This window comes from Macaca nemestrina, chromosome 2, assembly GCF_043159975.1.
Source record: "Macaca nemestrina isolate mMacNem1 chromosome 2, mMacNem.hap1, whole genome shotgun sequence".
In the NCBI taxonomy this organism is placed as follows: domain Eukaryota; kingdom Metazoa; phylum Chordata; class Mammalia; order Primates; family Cercopithecidae; genus Macaca; species Macaca nemestrina.
Genome location: NC_092126.1, coordinates 128,508,783 through 128,531,448, shown reverse-complemented (window position 1 = coordinate 128,531,448; position 22,666 = coordinate 128,508,783). Strand labels below are relative to the sequence as shown.

The window sequence follows — 22,666 nt, the reverse complement described above, 5'->3', positions numbered from 1 at the left end:
GCTTAACAGACTAGCAGCTTCTACTTCCTGTCTCTTGGAACACTCATTCAGAGAAAAGCCAGCTGCCATGTGAGAAGTCAGCAACCTTGAACCCACCATTCTGTGAGGAAGCCCAAGGTAGCCACAAGAGAATAGAGAAAACTAACTAGACACCATCAACTATTCTAGCTATCCCAGCCCAGGCAGCAGACATAAGTGAAGTGAAGAAGCCAACAGATGATCTAGTCTTAAATGCCAACTGCCTGCAACCATGTAAAGGGATTCTAAGGGAGAACTATCTAGCTGAGCCTATCCACTCCCAGAACCATACAAGATAGTATCAATTGTTTTAAGCCACTAAATGTTGGGGTAATTTTTATGCCTCAATAGAAAACAGGAATATTTGTTTTTTCATTTTCATTAAATCTCTGTGAGATAGGGGCTATCACTATGCTTATTTTACAGATGAGGAAACAGAGACTAAGCGATTCCCTCCAGTCCAATTAAATCATAGTAGAGCTGAGATTTGAACTCCAGCCTATGTGATTCCAAGGCCTGCAGGTGCTTAGCAGGCATGGCGCAGTAATTTTGATCCTTCTTTTTAACAGATAAAAAAGCAGTATTGGTTTGTGCTCATAGGATATTTGCAGCCTGCTAAGATAAAAATGACAATAATGACAGCAAAGGAGGGAATATTTGGTGAATTTGATTGATTTTACAAAGATAAACTATGTTTCTATTCGAAGACTGAATGTAGTGAGGGAGACTTTTGTGAAAATTTAGAAAGTGTGAGGAAGGCGATAAGGGAGAGTTCATATACCATGCTAGTTGGTCTCCTAAGCCCCATGTGCCTTTTCTTATCAATCAAAGTGCTCCCATCAGTCAATGGGGATTTTAATAGTTAAGGTAATATCAACAATCTGGATCTTTCTTTAGACCAAGAATTTTAGGGCTATCTTTAGTGACTAGCATTGTTTGGTAGCTCTAGATTTAGAGTGTCACTGAATTCAATTAAGAAAGAAGATGCAAGAGGCCCAGGAAAAAGATTACTTCAGCTTTAGTAACAACTAATAAGTGGGTCTTAACTGGGATGCACATGATAATCAACTGGGGAGCTCTGAAAAATCATGATGCCTTGACCACACCCCAACAAATTGCATGGGAATATCTGGGAGTGGGACCCAGGCATCAATATTTATTTCAAGGTCCCTAGGTGATTCCAATGTGCTGCTGAGGTTGAGGGCCAATGCCCAGTGAACTAGATCTGGGAGCACTGAAAATGCAGTCCTGTAAGACACATGTTTGCCAGCCCTCCTCCTTCCTATCTTAGTCTCCTCTCTCTTGGGTCCAGAAGTTGATTCATTTGTTCATGTGACAGTTATGTAGTGAACATCCACTACTTGCTAATTTGGAGTCATATTGATACCAACATAGAAGATTATAGGAGGAGAAACTAGCCATTTTATGGATAAAGATAAGTTGAGTTTTGGTCTTGTTGTGTTTGAGGTGCTGTGGGACCTCCTGGTAGAGAGATTCAGAGAGTACAGATGTCTAAAGCTTAGAGTGAATGAAGTGGACTGCAGTTTAGGGTGAATGAAAATCCTAAGCATGAATATGGTTGGTTTTGGATGCCAGTGGATATCTCCCACTCCTGTGAGGAGTAGCTCAATATGGGTAGCGGTCCCACCACTAGGGCAGTGTGAAAAAAAATCACGTCTATGGGGAAGATGGGTGATGTGGGTGCCATACAACTTGAAAAAACTCCTCTTCCAGGCAATTCTCATGTGTGTCCCCAAGAACAGTACCAACTGCTCCTCCCCCTCCAAAAACTCAAGTGAAATGTAACTGAAAACCATTGCATTAGAATATAGGCCATGATTCATGTGACTGGTACGGTCTTTCAGTAGATATTTTCCCACTGTTAAAGTTATTTGAGACATTATCACTTCCACTGTCTTTTTTATGGTCTGTAAAGACCTATGCAATCTGGTTCTCAGCTACCACAGGATGTCATTTCCTTCTGTGCTTTACTCCTCACTCATTCCCTTTGCTCCAGCCACCCTGACCTTTCTATCTGTCCTTTGACTATACAAGGCTCATTTCTATTTGGGGACATTTGCACTTATTACTCTTACTGTTTAAGATTTTGCTCCCCCAGATCTTCCTGTAGCTCCTCCTGTCTTAGAATTTGGGTGTCAACTTCAAACCCAGATACCACCTTCTTAGAGAGGCTATGTCTGCATACTATACTGACACCCCTGTTGTGCCTTCCTTATAGCTACAATTTTTTTTTTTTTTTTTTTTTTTTGAGATGGAGTCTTGCTCTGTCACCCAGGCTGGAGTGCAGTGGTGTGATCTTGGCTCACTGCAAGCTCCACCTCCCGGGTTCACGCCATTCTCCTGCCTCAGTCTCCCAAGTAGCTGGGACTGCAGGTGCCCGCCACCATGCCTAGCTAATTTTTTTTTTTTTTTTTTTTTTAGTAGAGACGGGGTTTCACCACATTAACCAGGATGGTCTCGATCTCCTGACCTTGTGATCCGCACGTCTCAGCCTCCCAAAGTGCTGGGATTACAGGCGTGAGCCACCGCACCCAGCCTATAGCTATACTTTTTTTTTTTGAGATGGAGTCTCGCTCTGTCCTCCAGGCTGGAGTACAGTGGTGCGATCTCGGCTCACTGCAAGCTCCGCCTCCCGGGTTCACGGGTTCACGCCATTCTCCTGCCTCAGCCTCCTGAGTAGCTGGGACTACAGGTGCCTGCCACTGCGCCTGGCTAACTTTTTGTAGTTTTAGTAGAGATGGGGTTTCACCGTGGTCTCGATCTCCTGACCTTGTGATCCGCCCACTTCGGCCTCCCAAAGTGCTGGGATTACAAGTGTGAGCCACCGCGCCCGGCCTAGCTATACTTTTTTATACCTAAAACCTTTTTAAAAATTATCATTTTGTTGGTAGTACTGTTAGTTCCACAAGGACAAGACTTCTGAATTTCTAATTCCTAGTGCCAAATCGGGACGTAGCAGATGACTATTAAGTAACTGTTGAGTGAATGAATGTATGAGTGAGTGAATGAATAAATGGTCCCCTGACGCAGGAGAGAGGGGACCAAGACAGGAAGGAGGAGGACTGGTGAGCATGTGTCTTGCAGGACTCAATTTCCAGTGCTTCCAAATCTAGTCTACTGGGCAATGGCTCTCAATCTCATTTACACATTGGAATCATCTAGAGACCTTGAAATAAAGTGCTGATACCTGGATCCTACTCCCAAGATTCCAGTGGGTCTCTTGCACTTTCTCACTTAGGTTAATTCTGAGCCTCTAAATCTAGATGCACCAAGCAATACTAATCCCTGAAGATATCCCCAAAACACTTGGTTTAAAAAGAAAGATCCAGACTACTGCTTTTTACCTTAAATATCAAAGTTCCAATGACTGGTGGGAACTTTTTGGTTTATAAGAAAAGATATATGGAACTTTTGTTAGGGGACAAACTAGGAATGGTAAATGAGGCAAATTCAGAATTTTCCACATTAGCATCTGCCTTGGTCATTGAACATTAAAATAGAATAGGGAGAGTAACTTAACAGTCCTCCTGGGAACAGGAGTGGGTTTTGACATTTTGAAGGTCACATCTCTGTCCCCAAGGGAAGCACAGAGGAAAAGGGAATCAGGTTCATTCCCTAAGCCCATCTCTTGGCTTATATGGGAAAGGTACCAATGGCATTGATGGAGCCTGTGGAGCACCATGCTGATTGAGAAAAATGTTAAAGCAGCAAAACTCTCTTTTCAAAGGGAATCAAACTGTAATCCCAATTTCTAAAACTGATCAAAGTGGAGCAGTTCTGTTTGAAGTAGAGTTTGTAGCCTGGAGGCCAGCTCAGTCCAGGCTGCCTCACACAATCCCTATCCCCAGGTGGCCCTGCAAGACTGAAGCCTAAGGCTCTGCCAAATGTAATTTGAAAAACACTGTTCCAGACCATGCTTTCAAGAGGAGCAGTTGCACATTTCTCCTGGTTCAAAAAGCCTCCCATCAGAAAAGCTAAACTAATGACTAAAAGATAAGGAGTAGTATAGTTTCTTTGGTATCAGTGTTGATCATGGTATTGAAATTGACCAGGTTGGGACCTTTCTAAGGACATTTCAGTGCACATGAGCATCGTTCCCATAGAGTGTCCTCAGCAGCCCTGGGCACATACACTACCAGCTTAGCATCCATACAGAAAGAAAGTAAAATGCAGATTCTGATTCAGTGGATCTGGGACAGGACCCCAGTTCTGCATTTCTGATAAAGTCCCTTGTGCTGTCATTGCTTTGAATACTAGGGTTTCAAACCAGAATTGGTGCATCGGAATCTCTTGCAAGACTTACTAAAAATGCAGGTTTTTGGCCCCATCCCAGAGTTTCTGGATCCAGCTCTCTGGTTATGGGTCTGGAGGTTTTTGTTTTTAACAGGCTCCCAGGTTTTTCTGATATTTACTATGTTTGACAACTATACTCTAGTATGTATTGACCTACATAACTTACTCTTGAAGAACCCAGGAAGAGAATCTGTGACTCAACAAATTGCATTGCTGGAGGGGGGTCTGGAGATCATCTAGCTTACCCTGGTTGATTAGAAAATGGAGGTCCCAAAGGGCAAACAATTCTGCCAAGTGTCTGTCACCAAGTGGCTTTACAGCAAGCAGATACCAGAATGAAAGCATCTGACTTTCTAATCCTCGGTTTCCCCTAGAATACAATTGGCCTGTGTTTGTCATTGCTTCTCTATCTGTGCTGCTTATGAGGTCAGACACCTTGTTTTCTGCTGTATTCCCAAAGCCCAGCACAGTGCCAGGCACAGGAAAGGCACCAAGTAAGTATTATGTTATGTACTCCTGCTATGCTTGGGCCTAATCAGTTACTTCCAAAATTTCTTATTAAAAGTTCTCGTTATAAAAATAAAAATTCTACAGCTCAGGAAAAGCAGGGAAATTTTTTTTTGATGTGAAAAATATATGTTCCAAAGTAAAAATAGCAAACTTCTTTTAAGAGTCTGAACATATAGTAGGAAACATTAAGAACGTGATCTATGGGAGGAAAAGGGGATGACTCTAGAATATAGCTCTGGCTCCAATATTTGTTAGTGTGTAAATTTTGCTCAGCTACTCTGAGTCTTGGTTTCCTCAGGTGTAAATTGGAGACATCAGTAGATTCTATGTCATGGGGTGTTATGAATATTTAACTGGTAAATGTAAAATGTTTAGCATGGTGCCTGGTACATAGTAAGTGCTTAATCCAGCAATTGTCCTGTTGATTACAAAAGCAAGATAATGGCCAGGCATGGTGGCTCATGCCTGTAATCTCAGCACTTTGGGAGGCTGAGGCGAGTTGATCGCCTGAGGTCAGGAGTTCAAGAACAACCTGGCCAACATGGTGAAACCCTGTCTCTACTAAAAATACAAAAATTAGCCAGGTGTGGTGGTGGGCACCTGTAATCCCAGCTTCTTGGGAGGCTCAGGCTGGAGAATCACGTGAACCCAGGAGGCAGAGGTTGCAGTGAGCCGAGATCATGCCACTTTACTCCAGCCTGGGCAACTGAGCAAGGCTCCATCTCCAAAATAATAATAATAATAATAATAATAATAATGATTCCATCAGTTATACCAGAAGCTAAAGTATTATGCTCCCCTTGCCAACTGCCTACCCATAAGAAATGAAGATGGATCATCTCTGAAGTGGTCATGTACAATATATAGACCACAGGATGGCAGTGAACAAATGTGGCTTTGCGCTGCTTACGAGTACCTTTCTAAGGCATAGCAAGGCACAGCGTGTCACCTCTACAGGGTCAAGTGATTATTGAGATTCTGAGGAACCAAGTTACTGAGCTGAGTCACTCCTAAATAGCCAAGATGGCAGGAGGGCTGAATTGTACGCCTGGGACTCTTTGCAGGGTCCAAACATTGGCTACCTAGCTTAGAGGTGGGGCAAGGGCTCCTTGAGCAGTGTGTTTCACTCTGTAGCCAGAGAGTATCAGCAAGATATTTTTAGCCCAATTACTAAATGGAGAAATGTGAGTTTGAAATGCATGCCTCAGGAGTTCACTCGGGTAATGAGACTGTGTGATTATGACTCTCAGGATGTGTGTTTCCTTCACATGTCCCGGATTTTCAGAATAGTTCTGATTTTCAAACATTCTGTTCCATCATTCTATTAGTAAAATTCTGTTCGAGCAGATATTCTGATTCTGTAGGGAAATGGTTGGGAAAATATGGTCGCTGTAGACCAAGACAGAGATCCCATTAAAGACTTGGTTGAGCAAAAATTGTCACATCCTATAAATAGGTATGTCTTCCCCTTTACCTCAGTGATGAGTCAGATTATGTTTCACTTGCAAGTGACAGAAACTAACTTCAACTGGGTTTGGCAAAAAGGGAATTTACCAGCCTTGTGACTGAAAAGTCCAGGGGATGCATGGCTGGCTGGATGCAGACTCCTGAACACTGATCCAACCGACCTGCCTCTTTTCACCTCTTCACTCCTTCCTCTGCAATTGGTTTCATTCTCAAGCAGATTCCTTTTGGGATGTCCCCAGCAGCCCTGGGGTCATATCCTGCCAGCTTAGCTTCCACAGAGAATGAAAGTGACTTTCTAAATTATTTCAGCAAAAGCTCCAAAAATTCCCTCTGGCTGGACCCGGGTCATTTGTCCCTCCCACCCCCACCAGTCAAGGGAACGGTTTCTGCAACACCTTAAACACATAACCTAGAAGATTCCCCAAGGGACACCGAAGTTTCACTATCAAAACAGGGACAGCATGAACACTGGGTAGGCAAATGTAATAAATGTTCTTACATCCTTTTCCCCTGAGTTGGGATTCTGCTTCCCACTATTTCTTTATGCTTAGTTGTTCTAGAATAAAGTTCCTCCACACACCATTGTCATCTACCTGCAAGAGATCTACCTCTTGCCCACAAATGATGTTCATTTGGCCTCTCTTAAATTTTTCTGTCTGTGCCACCGGAACCTCAGTGAGAGCTTGGTTCTGCCTGTTGACTGTCTCTCCCCTCATGTAAGATGTTCTTTTGCACCGGCTTCCTTTCGCCTCCCCAGTCTCCATAAAAGTTTGTCACTAAACCCCCACAATCCTCTTCTAACTGTGGAAGGAAGGAAGATGCCCGTAGCTGCAGCCATCTGGGAAGAGATGCTTTTAGGATTTCATAGGGGAAGAAACAGATACAATTTTGCTACCGTATGCAGTATCTCTGGCAAACTGCAGTATGGGCCTACTGTTCCTCTCAGCTCACCAGAGCAAGTGCTCCCCAAATGATTTGCCCGGATCCAACTTGCAAATTGTATTGAGAGAGCTAATTAGATCTGAGCTGGCAAATGAGAACTCTGCTACCTTTGTGTGGAACAATTTGCTTTATTACATGAGAGGTGATGTGTATATGTTATATACTTGTTAAGATTCAGTTACACAGATGGCGGAAAAACTCCAAGACTGCCCTAGTGCTTAACATGTAGCTGAATGTCAAAAGGTTTCAACAGGGTTTCAGAGAGCAAAACAGGGACATTTTTATAAAATATACTTTTCTACCCAGCATAGCACATCAGAGCTTCCTGTGGGATGGATTAAAAAGAGCCAACCTTTATGGACTACTTGTTGTGTCAGATATTAGGCAGAACCCACTCACTTCTCTAAAGCCGCTATAGGGAAGATGCTATTATTATTCTTCTTTTTCGATTAAGGAAACTGAGGTGCTGTGAGGTTAACTGAAAGTTGGACTGTGAGGAAGATTTAGGCCATCAGACTCTGGACCGCAAGCTATAACATACTATGTAGGTCTGATACAATGATCATCTCTATTTAGAGATGATCCATGGTTACCTACTGTGTTTTTAATTTGATTTTTATTAAATATGTATTGTATGCCTTCTCTGAGATAGATATTAGATGTGTTCAATGCTCTGAAAATTTTTGAGAGGTAAGTCCCAGGTAGCACTTGAGATGAAAAGCAATAACTAAAATCTATTGAACACTTACTAAGTATCATGCTCGTGGTAAGCACTTTACAGGTTTTCATTCTCTCATGTATTCAATCCTCCTACAACTTTTCTAAGACACTCTCCCCATTTTAGTATAAGGAAACCAAGGTTCAGAGAGGAGAGAAAACTTGCTGAAGGCACCCAGTGAGTAAATGGCAGAGCTGGGAATTGAACCCAAGTATTTTGGCACCATAGCCTTTGCTTTTGACTTCTGTTCCACTCCACACCAACCACATCCTACTGGCCATTGGCAAGACCAATGATGCCTTGTAGAAACCAATCAGTTTTCCGCTCACTATTCCTCAATCATCACACAAGAGTATTTTTCCTTTTTTTCTATTTTATTTATTTATTTTTTTTTTGGTAAGCCATCACCTAGCAAAACTTTAAGTGGTAGGTGGTAGGTATTTCATTTTTAAATTCAGTTGCAAAAGGAAAATTTTTCAAAGAATGAGACTTTTGTCACTGAGGAAAGTGACAGAATGCTACACTATCAGTTCATTTAACAAATTTCCCAAGAGGTTGCCAGTGCCAGGCTCTGTGCCAGGCGTTGGGATGCATGTTAAGACACAGGCAGTACTACAAGAATAAATACAGTTTGGTGTTGAGTTTTAAAGCATAGAAGAGGGCCAAGGTGCCTTAGAGGGCTGTTCTGAGCTACCCACGACAGCTAGAAAACTGGGTCACCTGTAGCAGGTAATGGAAGGCTTGTTATTTTGTCAAAGGGATCACATTTTTCAAAGTTGTATGCTTAGACTATGAATAACTGTGGTTGCAAAATTTTAAAAATATAGCCTATCAGAGATTTAAACAAGTAATGGGTTAACTAGGCAGTCGACAGCATTTGTTCAGTCGCTCCACAATATCACCAGGTCCCTTCCATCCTGTCTACTCTAAATTCAGCTGTTGGTTTTTCATAGTGATGTGTTTTACCTCATTATCTCAAGATGGGCACTGTAGCTCCAAATAACATCAAGGCAGGAAGTGGGCAACAGAGTGGTATTGAAAAAGATCTTTTCCTATAGAGGCATTCTCCTTTTTATTAACAAAGATAAAAGCTTTTTCCATCCCAGACTTCCTTCCCATCTCATTGGGCAGAACTGAGTCACGCAGTGATGCTTACCTGCAAAGGAGGATGGGAAAGAAGCAAGTGTCCAGCTTTGTCCAGCTTTTTTCCAGTCTCTTTTGTGCAGAGTGGACAAGGAAGATACATATGGCTAAGTTATTTAACCAGTAGTTTCTGCCACAATGTGAAAGAATGTGATATATCTGAAGCATCTTTAACCATGTAGTTACAAGTTCTGTGATCACAAAAACATTTAATTGGTCAGTTTATTGGAGTTAATAAGGTAGAAGTAGGTCACATGTTGGAGGCTGGGAAATTGTTGCATTATTGCTCAGGAGTTTTGAAGACTCTCACCAGGGACATCATAGGCTGAATATTGGGGGCTTAGCTCTTCCTGCTAGAGTTGTAAAAGGGCAGAACATTTTTTCATAACTTAGGGCTGAACAACATCTTCCAAAATTAGCTTCTAGGACTTTCCTTCAGACTGGGCAGCAATTTCAGCTAAACTCTATGCATTTTAAAGCTTTGTATTAATTATAGCTTAGGTACTATGGATAGCACTGACTGTATTTGTGAAGCCCAGTGCAAAATAAAAACATGGGACCTCTTGTTTAAAAATTATTAAGTATTTAAAGATAGCAAAAACAAAGTACTAAACCAAACGTGGGATGCTGTGCAACTGTAGAGATTGCACATCCATGGAGCTGGGGTGGCAGAGGGCGGCTAGTTCATAGGTGAAGTCTTGACTTGCAGGAGTGACAAATTCCAGTGCTTGGTTACAAGTGTGGGGTCTGCTCCTGAAATGTGTGGCATGGTGGTTAATAGTTGATGCTTTCAAACAGGCCCACTCTGTATTCTAATTCTAATTCTGCTACTTAATTGTGCAATGATTTTAGAGACTTGTTTAGTCTTTCAACAATTTTATTTCCTGGCTGGGTACAATGGCTCATACCTGTAATTCCAGCACTGTGGAGGCCAAGGCAGGGGGAATCACTTGAGGCCAGGAGTTTCAGAGCAGCCTAGGCAACATAGTGAGATCGCAGGTCTACAAAAAATAATTAAAAATTAGCTGGGTGTGGTGGCACACACCTGTAGTTCTTAGCTACTCAGGAGGCTGAGGTGGGAGGATCACTTGAACCCAGGAGTTTGAGGCTGCAGTGAGCTATGATTATGCCACTTCTCTCCAGCCTGGGTGACAGACCAAGACCCTGTCTCTTAAAAAATATTCCATTTCCTCTGTTTTAAAATGATGACACTAATATCTCCATTGTATATTATTAAGAAGAGTAAATTAAATGGTAGACACTTTGTTTTTTATCATAGCACACCTCTAGTAGATACTATACTGCACCCTCAAGGAGGGGTTGCTGTGACCTTGAATTTTGCTGATTCAAAAACTCATTTTACCATGTTAGACAGGGACAGATTCTCATACACTAAAGTCACAAGAGAGTAATTTATGAATTGAAATGTTCATTTATTCGTATGTAAGGAGTTGTCTTGACTTTGGAAATATTGTTTAGATTAGTAGGTTGCTGTCTGAATACAGAATCATTATTTTCCTCAGATGCATGTGTCCTGAGGTTTCCAAGGCCAAATAAGATGAAAGCCTTTGGATTTAGTCGAGGTGCTTTTTCTTTTTGCAGGACTTGTCAGAGCCTTAGGCATGTTTATGGTTATTGGAATTCCCAAGAGGATTTCCAGACTTACCTAAGACTGTGTTATAGGATCAATGTGGTGATTAAATTTAATTAGCATTTAATATAAACAGGATAGCGTTTTGCATATGGACACATGCATGTGTAAAGTACCATTAGCCTACCCAGTAGGTAAATGTAGAAAGCGTTTGCAGCATCCTTAGCAAGAATCTAACTGCAAAGGTAGTTACTCAGACATTTTGAATGTCACCATTATAATCAAGACCATAGATTTTGTTAATTTGCACAAGGAAAATTAGAAATGCTTTTTTATTGTTCAAATAGATGATGGCTAATTATGCTGTAGGCTAGAATAATTGCAGAGCACCCCCCGCCCCTCATTTTTACAAACACAGTGTGTAAATCAGTAAAGCCTAATCTCTTTATTCAAAGTCCTGCGTTCCCACTTCATGGAAGGCTTTATCACTTGACATGGTCCAGCCACCAGAGTCATGGTCTCTGTCTTAGGCAAAGTGAACATTTTCTGCAGGGGTTTATGCAAGATCCCAAAGACAATGTGGGACTTAACTGAGCTTACAAGAACGTATATGCATTACTGTTTTATTGTGCTTAATGGCTGTTAAATATATGTGCATGTGCTAGAATTTTGATCCGAGACATGCTTGCATTATGACTTCTTATCTGGCAGGAGGATTGAGATGTGGAGGGTACATCTGAAGGCTGAAAATGTTTATGAAAACAACCCAACTGTTTTACACAAGCAAATGGGCTTATGGAATTCACCATGGAATGCTTTCTTTGTGTTACAACCCATGGAGCTAGTGTTCTCAGGAACACACTTTGGGAAAGTGTGGCAGTAACACACAAGCAGGGAGTTAATGTCTTAGGAGCTATTTTCTTCAGTCTAGAGTAGACTGGAACAGTTGATCTAGTTCTTTGCTGTTTGGGTTTTCTTTTTCTTTCTAATCTGTGATGTAATGTAAAAGGAAAGTCTTAGGCATCAAAGTGAAATCTCATTTGATTTTTGCACATAAGGAGCTACTTTTATTGAAAAGAGTAAACTTGAGGAAGTTTGGAGAAATCAAAGACGCAGTCACTCTACCTGTGCACTGATAATATATCTGTATGAAAAATGAAGCACTTAAGCACTTAGACATCACCTGAGTGTTGCTATGTGTTTAAATGCTTCTTATAGAATGACGTTTAGATAACTGACTAAAAATTTCACTTTCAAAGGTATGATGCTATAAGACTCATCCTAAGTTAGAAAGTCCTTTGTGGTTAAAAAAAAAAAAAAAATCACTGCTTTTCTCAGCACACATTGAGTAATCAAATGGAGAACTGCATGGAGTAAATACAGTAGTTGACTTCTGCTAAAAACATTTTGAAAAGAGGAAGTGGGGGCCTTTCTGCTCTTTGACATACAAAGCACATTGCTTTCTAATGGATTCCACAGCAAAAGCAAAATCCAAACAAAGCAGCATCTTTTTTCTCTAACCTACAGGCAATGTAAGTGAGATTCCAAGTATGCAAATGGTGGGAGGAAAGAAATGCATTTTCACTACCCCAATTATTGCATATGGTTGAGAATATGAATAGTAATTGCCCCTGAATTGGAGGATTAACGTGCACTATTTTTTTTCTTCTTTTTAAATATTCGAATCAGTCTGATTTTTATTTACTATTTCTTTGATTCTTTTTCTGTAAAAAGTTATGTGGCCTTTGGAGTAAAGTATAAGCTTCCTCTAGCCAGGCCAGTTGTCTCTTTCTATACGTCAGTAAGACTGTCTCATGTCTGTCATAAGCTAGTTTTTAAAGTAAGCTATGATTTCATTTATTCTTTTAGTCCAAGTGTGAGTAAAATTGGTGCCATTTTACAGCAATTTCTGCAAAGTGGGCACTCCAGACCCCCAGTTTTGAATTCTGAGGCTACAGACCTGGACACCCAGCCCTCCCCCAACACCATCCTTTTGACTGAGCCCTTACGATGAGTTAATGTGTAAGTCTAACTCCCCCACTTCACCGTTAGACAGATACCTTGTCTTACTTGTCTTTGTGTCTCCCTCCACTCCTCCCCAGGACCTGAGCCAGTGTTCCATCCCAAGTAGACACTAGATGTTTGTTGACTACTTCAGTACTTCTGGAGGGACTGTTTAGGGCACTGTTGAAAGAGTGGGGAAAATCACTTTGGAGCCACATATGAGAAAGGAGGCTTGATTCTACAGGCTGGAATGAAGTAAAGTGTGAGGATAAAGGATGTTTGAAGAACAGCGGGGAGAGGACACTAGGGGACAAAAAGGCAGAGGAGAATTCTGTGGTCAGTCTTTGGAGTTCAATTTATCAAGACTGTCTGTCAACCGTAAGGCATCAACAGTGATACCATCTCAAAAATCTTAGATTGCACTGTCTACTACAGTTGTCAGTAACCACAATGTGGCAATTTAAATTAATTAAAATTAAACAAAATAATTCATTTTCTGAGTCATACTACCTGCATCCCAAGTGCTCAGTAGCCATGTGTGTCTCGTGACTGCTGTATAGGATAGCACAGATGTAGAACATTTCCATCATCTCAGACAGCTCTGCTGGACAACACTGCTCTTAGGGATGATAACATCTCCATTTTGTTTCACCCCTTGTTTATTTATTCTACAAATAGTGACTGAGTACCTACTTTGTTCCTGTTACTGTACTGAGAAGCAGCTGAAATGCTTAAAAACATAGACCCTAGAGCAACCTGGGTTAACAGCTCACTCACTGTGTGACGTTGGGATGGGTCACCCATCCTCCTAGTGCTTTAGTTTAATCAGCTGTTAAATGAAGATAATAAAATTATCTACCTCATAGGGCTGTTGTGAAGATTAAATTAGTGTGGTTTTTTGCATGCATATGCACATGTGTATATATATAAATGTATATACATGTGTATATGTGTATATATTTGTGTAAATAAGTGTATGCATATACATATATATTCATATGTATTTTAGAACATTTCTGGCACGTACTTAGTGCTTGGTAAGTGGGAGCTCTTATTATTTGTGTTTATTTCAGGGTTCTTAACAAAACAACTTTGAGGTTCTTGCTGTCCTGGAGTTTGCCATCTAGTAGGAGCAGCAGAGAATAAATCTTTAAACAAATTAATAATTACAAACCATGTCAAGAATTGCAAAGGAAATGAATGGGCTGAAACAACAGAGAATAACAGAGGAGAAGCCACCTAGAAAGCATCTTAGAGGAGGTGACATTTAAGCTAAAACAAGAAGAGAAGAGGAGGAATACCAGCCATGCAAAGGGAGGAGGACAGTGTTCCAGGCAAAGAAAAGCAGGCCAGCAAAGAGGACCATGTGACTATAATACAGAGGTCAAGGGAGGGGCTTCAGATGAGATTGGAAGGAGAGGTAAAGAGCAGCCATTTCCTACAGGGCTGAAGCCAGGGTTAAAGCATACGTGCAGGGGAAATACACATACAGTGATCACTCGGGGTTGTGTGAGGCACAGATTGGAGGGGCAGTGAGAGTGAAAGCAGAGAGCCCATTAGAAGTCTATTTTAATAGATCAAGTGAAGGGGAATGATTCAGAGTCAGTAGTCATGGAACTGGAGAGAAATGGAGCAGTTTCTAGACCTGTTTGAGAGACCCAATGACACTTTCTGATGGATTACATGTGGTTGACAAGAGGGAGGCATTGAGGCTGATGCTCAGGTTTCTGAGTTGGTTAACCGGGTAGATGGTGGTTTCAGTTACTGAGATAAAGAGGGCCTGAAGAAAACATTTTTGAGGAAGAAAAACCAAAACTACTTGATGACAAGTAGTCTTCTAGATATGGAAGTCTGGTGTCCAGGTGAAAGGCTAGGCTAGAGACAGGCACATGGGCATCATGAGCTCATAGATGACGTTTAAAAGATAGGACAGAAGACCAACTTCTGGCATGATGGAAGGGGGAGACCTGCAGACTTTCTCCCCAGTTAAGTAACCATTTAATTAAAGAAAATTATAGTTTTAAAAAATCATTTAAAGCTTCTGGAAATTGTCCTAGGGTCATACAATAATTGGAGATATATTCACTCAAGTATATTTACTAAATCTCAGTAAGAATAGTGATTGTCTGTGACATTTGAGACATGACACTTCTCTGCCAGGTCCATCTTATGGAATCATCTGGGAAGGAGTGGACTGCTAACGTTTTCCATCCTCCCCCACAAGTTCCACGTTGCAGAAGCTCTATTCAGAGAGGACTGGTGCTCCTTCCACCTAACCCCCACTTTAAGGACAGAAGTTATAGACCGGACGTTGCAGGCCAAGAATTTTGCACTCTAATCATTCTTGATCAACTTGCTGGTAGCACAAGAGTCCCATATTAGGAGGGTCAAGCTAGAAAAACCACAGACCACTACCATTTCCTAATGTCTGCTCATAGAGTAGGTTTGTCACTCTAGCAGTAGGCTTCTCTTCCCACCCTGAGCTCTTGAGCAGTGGCATAGAGTTTTAGCCCAGGGGAAAAAGCAGGTTACTGTAGTTCTGCCTGAGGGGACTGACTTCATTTGGAGCACAGCATGGAGAATTTCATGTCTAGAGTGTTGTCAAAAACAGGGAAATCTTGGTAGAGAGCAATTAAGAGAGTGCTCATAGCTCCATAATACAAGCACAACAACAGAGCAATTAGAAGTTTAATAGACTAATTCATGGGAAGAAACAACTAGGAAGAGTCCTCCTGGGAGCAGTCAGCCTTGGGGGTTGGAAAGGCTGTACATAAGTGATTGGTTGTACCTACTTGGCAGCGTCAGAATAGGAAATAAGGCAAATCTGAAAAATTTCCCATGCTGCGCACAGATCCATCACCAAAAAAAAAAAACAAAAAAAAAAAAACAAAAAAAAAAAAACCCAAACAAAACAAAAACGCAAGCCGGCACTGACACTATGGCTTAAAGATAACCTCCAACTCAACACTGGCTGAATAGTAACCTACTCTAACCCAGAAGCAACTCCCAAGAGCTATGTTTAAAAATAAAACCGTATGTATCCCTAACAATCTGGAAGATTGTCTGTATGCCCAAAGTTGCACCCTCCTAGGAGTGAATGGAGCGGGGAAAACAAAGCAACTAGTTCCTGGGTAGACAGGAAGCAAAAGTGTAAACTTCTTCACCTGTCAGAGCAGCCTCCAAGTTACTTATACATCCAGTGGTAAAGGGCAAAAATTTAATTACTAAGGGGGTAACTTTTGATCAATAAGTGGCTTACATGCCAATTCATGAATGATCCTAAATCACTCAGCAAAAAGTTTTTTAAAAAGTAAATAATATGAGGAAGGACGTCAGAGGCTGCACACTAGAGGGAAAAATACTTCATAGGATTAGTTAACTAAGTCGTTAAACAAATAAATCAATGACATGGAAAATAGCAGCAATATAAACCCCTTAGGTGCAGAGGGGTGGGGGATGGACAGGAGCTGGAATCAATATCCAGAGTTGCTACAATGTATTATCTAATATGTCCAGTTTTCAACAAAAAATGTATAAGACGTTTAATGAAGGAGAAAAGTGTGACTCATGTTAAAAGAAAAAAAGCAGTCAAAAGTAACTGTTTTAAAGAAACTTAGATGTTGGAATTAGCAGACAAAAACTTCAAAGCAGCCACTATAAATATGTTCACAGAACTATAGGAGAACATGTTTAAAGAATTAAAGGAAGGTATGAGGACAATGTCTTACCCAATAAAGAATATCAATAAAGAGACAGAACTTATTTTTTTAAAAAAGAGCAAAATAAAATTCTGGAGTTAAGTATAACAAAATTTAAAAAAACACTACATGGGCTCAGAAGTAGATTTTAGCTGGCAGAAGAAAGAATCAGCAAACTGAACATAATACAGATTACCCAACATAAAAAAAACAGAAAAAATAATAAAATGAGCATGATATCAGAGAAATGTGGTACACAATTAAACACATCAACATACAAGTAATAGAAGTACCAGAAGAAAAGCAGAGAGGATAGAAAAACCCAAAAAAAAAAATGACTGAAAACTTCCCACCTTTGATGAAAAAAAAATTACTTATCCAAGAAACTCAAATTCCAATTTTAATAAATACAAATAGACCACACTCAGACATATAATACTAAAATATGTGAAACTCAAAGAGAAAGAGAATGTCTTGCAAGTAATAAAAGGCAAATCACTCATCACAAACAAAAAAAAACTCCAATGGGATAGATGGCTGACTTATAGGCCAGACGTTGCAGACCAAGAATTTTGCACTCCAATCATTCTTGATCAGTTTGCTGGTAGGACAAGAGTCCCATATTAGGAGGGTCAAGCTAGAAAAACCACAGACCGCTACCATTTCCTAATGTCTGCTCATAGAGTAGGTTTGTCACTCTAGCAGTAGGCTTCTCTTCCCACCCTGAGCTCTTGGGCAGTGGCATAGAGTTTTAGCCCGGGGAAAAAGCAGGTTACTGTAGCTCTGCCTGAGGGCACTGACTTCATTTGGAGCACAGCATGGAGAATTTCATGTCTAGAGTGTTGTCAAAAACAGGGAAATCTTGGTAGAGAGCAATTAAGAGGCCAGAAGGCAATAAAATGATATATTTAAAATGCTGAAGGGAAAAAAACTGTCAACCAAGAATCAGCCAAATTATATTTTAAAATGAAAGGTAAAATACACACTTTCCTACATAAACAAAATCTGAGGGAATTTGTTGTTAGAAGACCTGCCTTACAAGAAATGCTACAAGAATTTTCGTAGGCTGAAAACCAAGTGACATCAGTCAATAATTTGAATCCACACAAAAAACCAAGGAACCAGCAGTAAAGGTGTAAAAGACAACTTAGAGGGATGTCATTGTATAGGTGGCAAAGTAGGAAGCTCCAAAAATCAGTCCCTCCACTGGGGGGAAAAAAAAAAAAACACCTATTGAGAAAGAGTTAATTGTCAGAATTAACTATTTTTAAAATCTAGAGCCAGGTTAAACACTTGCACTGTCCAGGGGAGTGCTTGAAGAAGTAATATATTTTGGTAAAGTTTAGCATTTGATGGAGCAGCTACCATCTCTTGTTCCCTGGGGCAACTGGTATCCGTGTGGATGACAGTTCGTGTTCCTGGTGCGGCTTCTATTTCCAGGTTGGAGATAAGAACTATGTGCTTCAAAGATCAGGGTTGCAATTTTTTTAAGGGTCATATGTTTTGATCTGGCTGGTGGATCACTGAGGGACTAATGCAGGATTTAGCCATTGTTTCAGCTCCCTTGGACTGAAATGGCCTTCCAGGCAACATCTGTCAGGGGGAATTTAAAAGAACAAAACACCTTATTTACTCTTTCTTTATTGAGTTAAAATATCCAAGAAAGTCTCTGCCAGGCCATTGGTTGACTGCTGAGATAACAGAATAGAGACATCAGTGCCACACCTGACAAGGGATATAGTCTTTGCAACACAGTTTAGGAAAGTCACTAAACAAACATGACTACACTTCTCAACAAACAGCATCAGCAATTTCTGGAAAAGGAAGATAATCTGACTCCAAGAGTTACCCCATCACGATGTTCAAAATGTCCAGTTTTCAACCAAAAAGAACAAAGCATACAAGGAATCAGAAATGCATGGCTCACAGAGAAGAAAAAATGAGAGGAAACATCCATGAGGAAACCCAAACATTGAACATACCAGAAAAAGACTGAAAATTAGCTGCATTAATATTTTCAAAGAGCTGAAAGAATCCGGGGATAAAGAACTAACAGATATCAGGAGAATAAAATCTGAGCAAGTAGTGGTATACATACTTAATACAGAAAAATCACTTGTGTTTCTATATGCTGGAAATGAGCTATTTAAAAAGGAAACAAAATCCTTTTGACAATAGTGTGCAAAACTATAAAATACTCAGGAATACATTTATCCAAGGAGGTGAAAGACTTATATACATAAAACTACAAAACATTGCTGAAAAAAAATTAAAGAAGACCTGATTAAATGGAAAGATGTTCCGTGTTAATGGATTGGAAGATTCAATGTTGTTAAGATACCAATATTTTCCAAAGTCACCTACAGATTCAATGCATCCCTATCAGAATTCCAATGGTGGTCTTGGAGGAATGGAAATGCCAATCCTCAATTTCATATGGAAATGTGAGGAGCCCCAAGTAGAAAAAACAGTATTTTAAAAGTTGAAGAACTCACATGTACTGATTTCAAAACTTACTACAGAGCTACAGTAATCAAAACACTATGGTATCAGCAGGACAACAAATGTATGGGCCAATGGAAAAAAACTAAGTGTTCAGAAATAAACCCAAACATCTATGGTCAATTGATTTTCAACAAAGGTACCAAGACCATCCAATGGGGTAAGAATAGTCTCTTCAACAAATGGTGCTAGGACAACTGACTACATGTAAAAGAATGAAATTGGGCCCCATCTCACTATATATGAAAATTAACAATGGATCAACAAACTAATTATAAGAACTAAGAATACAAAGCTACTAGAGTTGTAAAGCTTAGGGACACATCTTCATGAACTCATTTGGCAGCAGCGGATTCTCAGATTTGACATCAAAAGCATGATGGACAAAAGAAAATACAGAAAAATGTGACTTCAGAAAAATTAGAAACTTTGGGGCATCAAAGGACATTACCAAGAAAGTGAAAAGACAATCTACAAAGTGGAAGAATATATTTGCAAATCATATACCTGATAAGGGTCTATTTAGTAATTAGAATACATAAAGAACCCTTACAACTCAAAAACAAAAAGACAATCCAATTCAAAAATGAGCCAAGGGCTGGATGCAGTGGCTCACACTGTAGTCTTAGCAATTTGGGAGGCCGAGGCGGGAGGATCACTTGAGCCTGGGAGTTAGAGACCAGTCTGGGCAACATAATGAGACCCCATCTCTACAAAATAAAAAATAGAAACATTAGGCAAGCATGGTGGCTTGTGCTTGTAGTCCCAGCAACTCTAGAGGCTGAGGTGGGAGGTTTGCTTAAGCCCAGAATATTGAGCCTGCACTGCAGTAATCCATGGTCATGTCACAGAACTCCAGCCTGGGTGACACAGTGAGACCCAATCTCAGAAGAAAAAAGAATGGGCAAAGGACTTGAATAAATATTTCTCTAAAGAAGATATACCAATAACCAAACACACATGAGAAGATATTAAACCTCATTGGTCATTAAACAAATGTAAATAAAAACCACAATGAGAATACCACTTTATATCCACTAGGTTGGCTATAAAAGAGAAACAGAAAATAATGTTGGTAGGATGTGGAGAATTAGGAACCCTTGTATATTGCTGGTCAAAATGTAAAATGGTCCAGCTACTAGGGAAAAGAGTTTGGTGGTTTCTTAAAAAGCCAAACATAGAATTACCATATGACCCACAAATCTATTGCTAGGTATACATCCAAAAAATGAAAATACTGATCTGCACAGAAACTTGTACACAAATGTTTACAACAGCAGTATTCATTATGGCCAAAAGATATTATAGAAATGTAAACAATGCAAATGTCCAATAGGTAAATGCATAAACAAATTATGGTACATGCATACAATGAGTATACATTCAGCCATAAAAAGGAAAGAAGTACTGCCATGTGCTAAAGCACAAATGAACCATGCCAACATTATGCTAATGAAATAAACCAGACAAAGGTCATATATTATATATTCCTTTTATATGAAAAATCCAGAATAGATAAATCTATAGAGACAGCAGTTTAGTGATCACTAGGGGATGGGAGAAGATGAGTATGGGAAGTGATTACTTAATGAGTACAAACCATAATGATGAAAATTTTTTAAAATATATTTTAATTTTTTTGTACAGATGGGGTCTCACTAAGTTTCTCAGGCTGCTCTCAAACTCCTGAGCTCAGGCAATCCTCCCACCTTGGCTTCCCAAAGTGCTGGAATTACAGGGATATGCCACTGCAGCCAGCTAAAATAGTGTTTTTGTTTTTGTTTGTTTGTTTTTGAGACAGAGTCTCGCTTTGTCACCCAGGCTGGAGTGCAGTGGCACTATCTTGGCTCACTGCAACCTCCATCTCCCAGGTTCAAGCAGTTTTCCTGCCTCAGCCTCCCAAGTAGCTGGGATTACAGACACCTGCCACCACGTCTGGCTAACATTTCTATTTCGTGGTTTTGTAGAGACGGGCTTTCCCCATGTGGGCCCAAAAAAGTTTTAAAACTAAAGAAGACGGTGGATGCATAATATTGTGAATGCACTAAATGATATTGAATTCTACACTTTGATATGTTTAACTTTATGTTATATGAACTTCACCTCACACATACAAAAAAAAAATAATTAAAAAGTCAATGTAGGCTGGGTGTGGTGTCTCACACTTGTAATCCTAGCACTTTGGGAGGCCTAGGCAGGCAGATCACTTGAGGTCAGGAGTTCAAGAGCAGCCTGACCCACATGGTGAAACCTCATCTCTACTAAAAATGAAAAAATAAAAAATTAGCTGAGTATGGTGGCTGACGACTGTAATCCCAGTTACTCGGGAGGCTGAAGAAGGAGAATCACTTGAACCCGGCAGGTTGAGGTTGCAATGAGCTGAGATCATGCCACTGCACTCCAGCCTGGGTGACAGAGACCCTGTCTCAAAAAAAAAAAAAAAAAAAAAAGAATAGTAAATAACTGCACATTCCTTCTCCCTTTTTCTCTTAACTGATTTCAGAAGAAATGTGTTTATAGAAAACAATGTGCATATAACTGTACTGTTGAACTTACAGTATATAAAAATGCAATACATCTGAAAACAACAACAGAAAGGAGGTAGGTGTGAGCAAAGCAGCTTTGGGAAATAACACCAGCTGATGACTTGAGTCCATAGGAAGAAATGAAGTGAATTACAAATGGTTAAGATCTACATAATAAACTCGATAAATATGTACTTGATCTCCTTCTTCTACGTTCTGTAAAATACATAAGATTATATAAAGTAATAATTATTATAATGCACCATTGGGTTTATAGCATATAGATTGAATATATTGAACAATAATATTATAAAATGGAGAGAAAATAGAGCTATATAATAGGAGTAAAGTTTCTATGTTTCACTGGAATTAAGTCAGTATAAATATGAAGTAGATTTCGATAAGATGTATATTATAAGCCCAAGAGCAAACACTAAGAAAATAATTCTTTATGAAAAATTATTAAATAAATTAAAATGTTGTACTAGAAAATATTGATTAATCATAAAGGAAAGCATTAAAGGAGAAACAGAAACAAAAACGAATTGAGGCGTAGAAAGCCAAAAGCAAAGTGGCAGAGGTAAATCTAGCCTTAACAATAATGCCATTAAACATAAATAATTACAAAATCCATTTGAAAGTTGGAGATAATTGGATTGAATTAAACAAAACAAGGTCCAACTCTATGCTGTCTACAGAAAACACACTTGAGATTCAAAGATACAAATAGGATGCAAGCAAAAGGATGGAAAAAGATATCATGCAAACAGCGACCATAAGCAAGATGGAGTAGCTATATTAATATCAGAGAAGAAACGTTAAAACAAGAACCAAGAAAGAGTGAGATCACCCACAGAGAAAGCAGTGCTAGAGAAGAGCAGAAGGTTTGGGGTGGAACTCTGGGAATTCTCAAATTTAAAGGTAGGATGGAGAGGTAGGATCTTGAAAAGGAGACCCCCAAACTACATTTTCCCAGGCTATGATGTAAGCACATAGGTTAGAATCCTTCAGTGTTAGCCCTAAGAATGTAGCAGTTGAACCACTCTGCTCACATATTTACCCACCTTTTTTTTTTTTTTTTTTTTTTTTTTTTTTTTTTGAGACGGAGTTTCGCTCTGTCGCCCAGGCTGGAGTGCAGTGGCGCGATCTCAGCTTACTGAAAACTCCACCTCTGCGGTTCACGCCATTCTCCTGCCTCCGCCTCCTGAGTAGTTGGGACTACAGGCCCCCCCCC

The 22,666-nt window shown here is 40.0% G+C and overlaps 1 long non-coding RNA gene across 23 annotated transcripts in view; it reads right to left on the bottom strand.

The window, feature by feature from the left end:
• LOC105483454 (uncharacterized) overlaps positions 1 to 22,666 on the bottom strand; it is a 379,659-nt gene that overhangs the window by 72,235 nt on the left and 284,758 nt on the right. For 19 of the 23 annotated variants that reach the window (XR_011620148.1, XR_011620149.1, XR_011620141.1 and 16 more), the window contains 2 exons: positions 10,021 to 10,113; positions 9,126 to 9,303 (listed from right to left, as the gene is read on the bottom strand). This is a non-coding gene — a long non-coding RNA (uncharacterized lncRNA). Of the gene's footprint in view, positions 1 to 9,125; positions 9,866 to 10,020; positions 10,114 to 12,763; positions 12,888 to 22,666 lie in introns of all 23 variants that reach the window. The other 4 variants (XR_011620144.1, XR_011620142.1, XR_011620134.1 and 1 more) reach the window with 4 other exon arrangements.